Genomic DNA, 9,945 nt, shown 5'->3' with positions numbered 1-9,945 from the left:
TAACCAGCCTTCTGTAGCATAGACCTTGAAATGTAAAAATGTCAGGTCTGACTTTTCTTTTAGCTTAATACAATGCTTTTATAGAGAGAGTAAATCAAATAGAAGACTTTTGTGAAAAGATGTGTAATCATTAAATCATTATATTTAGAGCTTTTATCCCATGGGAGTGTGACAACAAACATGTAATGGAAACAGAGGTTGGAGGGGGTAGATTAATGAATGAAGATCCAAATCATAGAGAATATATTTTTACCCTGTAATTCATTTTTTAAAGTTGTACATTTTAAAACCTTTATTTGAACTTCTTTCTAGTCTGCCAAGAAAACAATACACCTGGAATGGTGGTAGGTTAGCATCCTAGAACCACTAAAATCTATCCCAAATTAAAGTTTTCAGGAATTCTTGCTAGCAGGCATCCAATACTTATCAAAAATAGCATGTTTAGGTTTATTTTCATGTAGTCACAGTTGTGCTCTTTGACCAAAAGGAGGTTGCTTTCTTAATTGGAGGAAGGAAGGAGGGAGGCAGGGATAGTAGGGAGAAGGGAGGAAGGGGATAAAAAGAAAAATCTAAAGAAGAGGGACTATGTGTTGGTGTTGTAACCTATGCAATAAAGCATAAAACTGAAGTAATAAAAAAAATTGGCTTTTCACTAAATTGGGAAAATAAAGAAGGAAATCTAATCATATATGCAAAATATAGCTCAATTTAAATACAAATCTATCCTTATTTATAATTCCTTTTTGGAAAGAACAGCATGTTTTCTTGGAACACAGAGAAATAATTTCCAAATTAAAAATAAGCTGTATTAGAAGTGTGACCACATGGTCATTTAATAGTTCTTAATTTTTATTTCAAGCATCAATGAAGACATTAACAAAGCAGTTAACACCGCTAAAACTTAATTAAGCTCAATGTTGAAGAGAATGGCAGTCCTACCATCTGTGATCCTAATGATTTTCCATATTCTTGAGTTTAAATTTTTTTCTTTTTAATTGTGTGTACATCCACAAACTGTAGACTCTATTTTTACTCCTGAAACAAATATAATTTCCTTTTAATTTTATAAAACTTGGATGTCTTAATTTTAATACACAGAAACTGAGTGATCAGATTTAACCTAGCTCATCCACTCCCTTCTCACCCAATTAGGCTGAAGAGTTTTTAAGTGTATAGATCATGCCTTGTTTATTGTTATATCTTTAGTGCCCAGCAAAGAGCCCAGCACAGATCAGACAACAAATGTTTAATAAATAAGTGATGAGAAAGTGTATGTTACCCATCTTGGCACAGGTAGATGTATCACTTCCCTGGGTGCCACCATATAGAGTCTTTGGCACCATATAGAGTCAGTTGTGCTGTCCTTATTTACCTATAGAAGCTACATGCAGCAGTGACTTTAGACAACTGACTTAAGTGGTTGGGGATCACAGCTTTTGTTGTTACCAATTACCAATTACCAACATGAATGCATAAAATAAGTTACCAAAATTATGAAATAGAAGCCCTGGTTCTGTTCGTTCTGCTAAAATGTAAAACTCACAGAAATGTTTATCAAACTAGAAAACAAAGTAAGAGGAGTGAAGAGATGAGACAGGGGTGGCTAGCACCCCAACGTTGTAGAAAGTGACTGTGCTCTAGTGCACTGCCTTTCACAGCCAAGTGTGACACTGGGTCTCCACCAGCCCTCTGCCCAGACGTTCAGTGCCTCTACCCAGAGTTGTTGCTGGCTCCTCCTTGTTCCCATCTGCTCCTCTCATATACTTTCTGGCCTCTCTTTCTCTAAATCCTGTAGGTAGGCTTGTTCTATCTATTATTGCTGGGATTAGGAAAAAACAGGATACAAGAAGCCAAAAGACAGGAATAAAAATAATGAGTTTGAGGATATGTTAATCAGCCCATTTATCTTTTGGGCAAAATTATAAAATTGCAGACTTACATGTTGGAGCAGTCATCAAGCTATCCGTTGGCTCAAACGGTATAGTATTTTGCTAGGACTGCCATAACAAAACACTACTGGCTGTGTAGCTTAAGCAATAGAAATTTATTTTCTCACAGCTCTAGAGCTGGCAGTTCAAGATCAATGTATCAACCTGTTTGGTCTCTCCTGAGGCCACTGTCCTTGGCTTGCAGGCTTCCACCTCCTCCCTGTGCCCTCACATAATATTTCTCTGTGTGCATGTTCCCGGTATCTGTGTGTCCAAATGTACTCTTCCGATAAGAACACCAGTCAGACTAGATTAAAGCATACCCTCATGGCCTCACTGATTACCTATTTAATGGTTCTGTCTCAGATACAGTCACATTCTGAAGTACTGGGAATTAGGGATGCAACATATGAATTTTGGGGAGACCCAGTTCAGCACATAGCGAATTGTATCCATAGAAATGATTTGCTAGTAATGAGTATAGAGGAAGATAGGAATTGTACTATGATTCCTAGGTAATCAATGACTTCATGTCCTTAAAAATGTATTTCATTACTGAGTCTGAACCTCAAGAGTGAGGCATTACAGAGTATAAAAAAATACTTCCCGCTTTTTGTACCAAAAAAACCAGTTTTGCATTATGAACAACAAATCTTTACCAAATATAACCTCTTTAATTTGGAATGTATAATCATTCAAACACTGCCTAGACCAACATTTGCTTTTCTATGGTCTTTTATTTTAAATGGGTATTAAATTACTTATCAGTGTAACCAGTGGTTCTCAACTTAGGGGAGGGGGCAGGTTACTCCAAGGGACATTTGGCAATGTTGTAGGGACATTTTTTATTTTCTTAAGTTGGGGGATGGCCGATGATATCAATATAGGTAGGGGACAGGGTTGTAGTTAGATACCATACAACACATAGGACCGCCTCTACAAAAAAAAAAAAAAAAAAAAAAAAAGAGTGATTTGACCCCAAATCCCATAGTACTGAGATTGAGAAACCCTTATGTAAACAAATTGGATTGAGGAGTCTTTGAAGCTCTTTGAAAGCCTTTACTTATATCCAGACTATTGATATTTTTTATGTATTCATAAAAACACTTTCTATTCTCTTTCTCGTAGCAACCAATAGATAATACTTTCTAAGCCTGGTTTAAAAAAAAAAGACACCTGGGATCCTTGGGTGGCGCAGCGGTTTGGCGCCTGCCTTTGGCCCAGGGCGTGATCCTGGAGATCTGGGATCGAATCTCATGTTGGGCTCCCGGTGCATGGAGCCTGCTTCTCCCTCTGCCTATGTCTCTGCCTATCTCTCTCTCTCTCTCTCTCTCTGTGTGTGTGACTATCACAAATAAATAAAAATTTAAAAAAAAAGACACCTGCCACACTTATAAAATGTCTAAAATATTCTGTTATTCAAACTGTCCGATCTTCTGATTTGTCTGAATTAGTGGCTTTATTGCATTGTCAGGGCCTATTATTCTCTCAGTAGAGGTACTACTAAGATTTCATTACAGAAAGCAGAATAAATGATCTAATACATTCTTATAGCTCCAGGCTAGGTGCTAAACATTGATCTGCTTTTCAAAGTGAAGTGAAAAATAGTAAGTGAAATTACACAGAAGATAACAAATATTAAGTGATCACCCTATCGGCCTGGTATAATGAATCTCTGCTGGACCCTTGCCACGCAGCCCCACACCTGCAAGCATGGGCTCATTGACTGTGAATGTGTGAGCCACATGTATGTTTTCTTCATAACCAGCTCATCCTAATAGCAAAGAGCACATTTCATAAAGGGAAAACTCTGAGTGAAAGGGAGTGCTTTCTTTGATGAAAGGCCCCTCTTTTCACTAAATAATATTTCTAATTATCTTTAGAAATTTTTCTAACCCTCCCTGCATCTAGGTAAAAATTGTTGGTGGTAACAGTTCATATGCGAATGCATGCCTAGCTTCCTCATTCTCTCCTCAATTCAAGTAGTACATCCAAATATCTATCCAAAGATCCTCCAGAGAACTTAAATTCAATATATTTGAAACTTAAAATGACCCAGGGACCCTCATTGTCTTCCATTTCCTCCTCAATCCACGGTGAGACCAAGAAGTCCTCCTCCATGCTTCTTCCCTTTGGCCTAAATTGCTCCATCACTAGCTGGTGTTAGGTGCATTCTTTCCCCTTCCCTCTGTTGCCATCCCCAGTATGCCACCCTAAGTCAAGCCCTACTGCTCTTTTGCCTGAAAGACTGCTAACCTCATAATTGACATCTTTATTCTACTGTCATCCCTGTTCTGACTTGTCATCCACAGGCAAATTTTCTCAGATTTCCTCATGATACTTCCATGCCTATAGGAGTAGCTTTTCATTGCCTACAAAAAAAAAAAAAAAAAAAAAAAAAAAAGTTAAAATTCCAAATGATGATGATCTACTCCCTTCTGATCTCTCTGGCCTTGTAAATTTTAATCCTCACCCACTATACTCCATATTTTGGATATAAAGAAGTACTGACCATACCTACGATTTTGCCTATAATTCCCCTCTCCCTTTATTTTGTTAACCCCAATTGATCCTGAGATCTTTTTCACTAAGCCTTTTCTAATTCCCAAATGGGAACTTCTCCTTCAGCTAGCAGTGCTTCCTTTACTTGCATGTCTATCACAGCATTCTCCTAATGAATCTTAATCATTTGATCATTTGTATATTTCCTACCTTTCCTGCTCCTTAAGAGTGGCATGAGGGAAAAAGCTGTTTTAGGGACAATAGTGTGGTTCTGGCATGCAACATAAATCCAAATGGAAAAGACTTAAGCCCTAGCCTAGTAGAAGCAAGTGGTATAAAATCTTCACAGGGGCAGTTTCATTACAATTACAAAATACATAAATATGTGATTACAATTGTGAGAACTGCTCAAAAGGAGGCAAGGGCCCCATAAGAGTATATGAATAGGTACCGAATATAATCTGCACATTTGGAAGATGTTCCCCTGGGGATGATGAGGATTGAAGATGAGCAACATGTTCTGTGGAGAACTGTGAATCAAGCCCTAATGTGAGCACTAAAGAAACTAAAAAGGCAAGGTGTCTGAAATATAATGAGACAGGGAGGAGGAGAGTGGCAGAAATAAAGTGCAGAAGGTAAGGAAGAAGATGGCTCTTTTTAAAAAAGCGAATCTACTAAATAATTCTTAATTTCATTTTGGAGAGAAACATTAAATAATTTAATTTATTCACTGGAGATGCAATTTAAGAATATAATATTGGTGTCTTATTTATAATTTAGGATTTTAAAACATTAAAATAAATAGTAGATAATATCTTCCAACCAAAGTTTAAAAAAAAAGTCCATTGTCCGATCCATTGCCAACTATAAGGGATAAATACAATCATAAATATTAGCCTTTGTCCATCTGCACTCACCCATCACCTAACTATAGCTGTGCCAAAAGGAGTAGAATGGGACCATTTAGAAAACTTAGAATGTTTACTCCCAGTGAGTGCAGGAGACTCTGTGTAATCACAATCCCATCCATGTGTTAGTCACATTTATACATCCAATTAGAGATGTTAAATTACTCAACACTTTGAATTTTTTTCATTGTTGTTGTTTTGTTGCTGTTACTTTTTAGCCTTCCATAGCTCTTGCACTGATCAAAATCATTTACATAGGTGAACAGGTGCAGAAAAAGGAAAGCTTCTATTATTACTTTTAATTTTACTTTGGAAACTGTGATAAATGAAGTTGTGAATTCTAACAAGACGTTCCAGGCTTGGGCTAGCACCTTGTTGTCAAACAGTTTATATATTAGTATAGAATATCTGAAGGATGCAAAAGCAAAAAAGAGTGGTGGTTTGTCGATCTACCGAAAGCCTTTGAAACAAGAGTGATGGCCATGGACTGGATCCATAATGCTGTGTTTTCTACGGTCCTAAGAGGGACGCTACTCCAGCAAAGAAGACGGTTCTGCCCCTTGGGATAAAGAGAGGTTTGGAGAGAAGTTTGATGAGAAGGGACTTGCAGATGTCCAAGGGAAGGGTAATCCATTTCCCAGACAAAGTGGAATGTGCTCTGAATTTTAAAGATGGTCAGGGCTCCCTTCATGTGGTTCTTGGTGGCACATGATGTTACTCTCTTCAGAGCTTAACATCCCCAGAGAAATATTCCCTAAATGCCCAGACTCTGTTTGGCATCTATTTATATACTCTTATTGCACCATTATCTTCTTTCTAGCTGTTCTCACAATTGTAATCACATATTTGTGTATTTTGTTGGCTTAACAGCATCTTTCCACATTCAGTTATGGGACCATGGGAACAGGGTCTGAGCCTTTGTTTTAAATCACAGTTTGTCAAGTGTTTTGTACAGAGCCTGACATATAATAGGCATTCAAGTAATTCTCGTGAAATTCTTTTTTCTAGCTAGGAATAAGAAAGTAATCAGAGACAAATAAATGTGTACCTTTTGGAAAAACATATTAAATTCATTTCAGCAGCTTCTAAGCCTGCATCTCAAGCCCTGACCATTCATCCCATTTAAGCTTGTGTGATACTCACAGCCTAAAACCAGGATGTTTTCATGGCCAAAATTGAACTTATTGTCTCACCCTTAAAATGCATTCATTTTCTGTGGCACTTGGGTGTCTCAGTCAGTTGAGCATCTGATTCTTGATTTTGGTTCATGTAGAGATCTCAGGGTTGTGAGGTTGAGCCCCATATCAGGCCCATGCTCTATGTGGAGTGCTTGAGTTTCTCTCTCTCTCTCTCTCTCTCTCTCTCTCAAATAAATTAATACTTTTTACAAATCTTTTTTTTTTTTTCTGTTCCTTGGTTGGAAAACTTAATTGATTAGTACCCACGTATCCAAGTCAGAAACACAGGAGTCACCTTACTTGCCTGCCCTTATCTCAACTCCCTCCATCATCACTGATTTCCCTTTATCTGCCACTAAATCCCTCTGTCAGTCATTTCCACTCTGTCTTAACTAATACTGCTTATGCATGTGATCTACTATCAGAGCTTCTTAAGTGATCTTTACATCACTGGTTCCAGAGACTCTACCCAGAAGGACTATATGTATGTTTGTTGGTTTCTTTTCATTACTATGGTGGGATCCACTTCTCTCCAATACCAATAAACCCTTTGGGTGGTAGATACTCAGTTCCAAAGTTTTATAATTGACCCCAAGTATAAAAAAACAAATTCCATCTTTGTGATGTTTCTTTCTGAGCAATGGCTGAGTCAGATAACAATGAATATGCCTAATATGCATGAGGAGAACATTTAAAATTCCCCTAAGATTTCTTGGAATCTGAGCTTATGATTATATGAGAATTCACAGTAAACCATGTCACAACATGTAGCCTTCGATTTATCATAATACATTAGAGATTAATGTAAGTGTATAGTATTTAGTCATTGATTTTTAATCCAAGCATAAGTCAGAAAAAAATATATATGTAAGTATAACTACAGAAGGCTCAAACTCTGTTGGACAGTCAGGAATTATTCAGGTTGCTCTTATGATGGGCGTACAATTTCCCTAAATGTGTAATTTCCTTCTAGCCCCTGACACTTTGATTCAAAATATATACATTTGTTTGTACTTTTATTTTTTAAAAAAAGATCTCCTTCCTTCCTTCCTTCCTTCCTTCCTTCCTTCCTTCCTTCCTTCCTTCCTTCCTTCCTACCTACTTACCTATCTTATCCATCTTAGAGAGGGAGCAGATGTACCTACCAGTGGGAAGAGGGGCAGAAGAGGAGGGAGGGGGAAAGGGAGATAATCTCAAGCAGACCTCATGTTGAGCACAGAGCCAACAAGAGGATTGATCTCACAACCCTGAGATTATGACCTGAGTCGAAACCAAGAGTCGGACTCTTAACCAGCTGAGCCACCCAGGCGCCCCTATACTGTTATTTCTGAACAATACATAATGCTACCCGATGTAAGATGAGTTAGGTAATACTGCTATTACCATGGTAACTCCTCTTGTATACAACAAGAAAGTCAAGAATACCAGCAGTTTTCCATTCTCTTTGAGCTCTCCGTCTCTTCCCTTTCCTCTCTCTCCTTTTCTCTCTTTTTCTTTCACCCCCTTCTCTCTCTCTCTCTCTTTTAGGAATCCAGATGCTATGACATTAAGAGTAACACCATCCTGTTTTCCAGGAGAAACCTGCTTGTAGAGCCATACTCTGATACCAAGGAGTACTCAGTCATTTCAACTTGAGAGATTTTGCTTCTAATATATACATATATATCATGTACATATATACACACATACATATATGTATTGTTGTTCTTGTTGTTAGTAAAATTTTCTTCTCTGGAGGAAAAATAATTTGAATCCTAAGGCTGATAGAAGTCAGAAATTTAGTATGATGAGCCCTGTGGAAGCAGGACATTCTAGCCCTGGGGTTACCATTGTACCTGACTCCAGGATACCTTCAAAATCACCTAAAAACAGAATAAGAAAATGAAATTTAACCTTCACATTACTGGCAGTGTTTAATGCTAAATGGCTATTTTGACTATGCCCTGCTATACTCTCCATGTCACATCTGGCAGTATAGTGGTGATTGGGGTTAACTTACTCAAGGACTATTTCTACAGACCCTCTTATCTTTCCAGGCTGTTGTGACTAAGGCTGTGCTCTAAAAGAACAATTCAATAGAGTTGCACTGTCTGAGCACTTAATGCAAATTCAAATATACATGCTAAGCAGAATGGAAGAAATAGATGAGAGAAATAACCATGTAAATAGGACCACTTCACTTTCTTCATGTCCCACTACATTGGATGGATCTCTGTCTACTAGACTGAAGTAGGATATGTTCTTTCCCCATCACAGTTATCATAGGCCTGCCAATGTGAGCATCTTGCCTTACATTTGGGTTATTTAAGGGATTATCCAAGGTAATATTAACGATACTAGATTTTTGCCACAAACATTGATGTTGGAAGTTAAGCTAAGTAAGATATGACCCCCCTGAAGTTTGTATCACTATGCCATCAAAAGATATATCTATGTTTATAAACATCCTTATATTGAATTTAAGAAGGAATTCTGATGTTTATGTTAAGTGTAATTGGCTTCTTTTGCAGACATAAAATGATATTAAGATTACATGCATACCAGGGGAAAAAAAAAAAAAACCCTGTCATATAGGAAAGCCTTATATGCATGAGCATCCCAGTTGATGATCTAGCTTAGCTACATTTTTCTATTCAACTTTCAGTAAATATTCATTTCATATCATGTACATGGAACTGTAGAGTTACAAAGATGGATCACACAAAGAGCCTACCCTCATGGAGCTTAGACTCTAAAGAGAGATGACGAATACTAAATATAAATAAATGATCTATGCAATTGATATGTCACCCATTAACATATTCATTCAAAAAATACTTGCTGAATGGATACTGAGTTCAAAGCTCTCTGATAGGATTACAAAACTGGGTAAGACAGATTCTCAGCTTTCAAAGAGATCACAGTGTAATTGTTCAAGCAAAACTTCAAGGAAAAATTAAATTATACCACATTTGGACTTTAATAGTCCTCTGGGAGCACACAGGGCCAAACACCACCACCAGCTGGGCTGTTCAGGGAAGACCTTATAAATGAGGTGCTGAAAAAGGATGAAGCATTCTCCTGAAAGGCAGTACTTGAAAGGGTACACTCAGCAGAGAAAGAACTCATATTATATAGCACTCCATAGTTTAGAAAGGAGATTTGCATATATCATCTCCTTTGAAATCATATCAACTGATGAGAAAACTGAGAACCTAATAAGGCTTAAGAGTTTTGGTCATGGCCATAGAGTTACTTACATGCTACAATCAGTACCCCAGCCCGAGTCATATGTACTCTGGGTTCTATTAAGCACCACAGGGAAAACAGAAGTAAAATGCTATGACAGCTCTGAAAAGGGAGAGTTTACTTCTAACTGGTGATGTCATAGAGTGCTTTATGGGCAAAATGGCATTGGGTGTTGCAGTTTGTGTTTGGTTATGTGGAATT

At 37.6% G+C, this 9,945-nt stretch overlaps 1 protein-coding gene and 1 long non-coding RNA gene across 37 annotated transcripts in view; one reads left to right on the top strand and one right to left on the bottom strand.

The window, feature by feature from the left end:
• PDE4D (phosphodiesterase 4D) overlaps positions 1–9,945 on the top strand; it is a 1,448,272-nt gene that overhangs the window by 1,040,421 nt on the left and 397,906 nt on the right. The gene's annotated exons all lie outside the window — the stretch shown is intronic.
• Positions 4,186–9,854, bottom strand: LOC140633664 (uncharacterized). The gene is made up of 3 exons (XR_012031250.1): positions 9,756–9,854; positions 8,206–8,378; positions 4,186–4,300 (listed from the first exon to the last, which is right to left on the bottom strand). It is a non-coding gene; the product is annotated as an uncharacterized lncRNA (long non-coding RNA).

Source organism: Canis lupus, chromosome 5, assembly GCF_048164855.1.
Source record: "Canis lupus baileyi chromosome 5, mCanLup2.hap1, whole genome shotgun sequence".
NCBI classification, from domain to species: Eukaryota; Metazoa; Chordata; class Mammalia; order Carnivora; family Canidae; genus Canis; species Canis lupus.
Note: the sequence above shows the minus strand (reverse complement) of the source record. Positions and strands in the feature narration are given on the sequence as shown.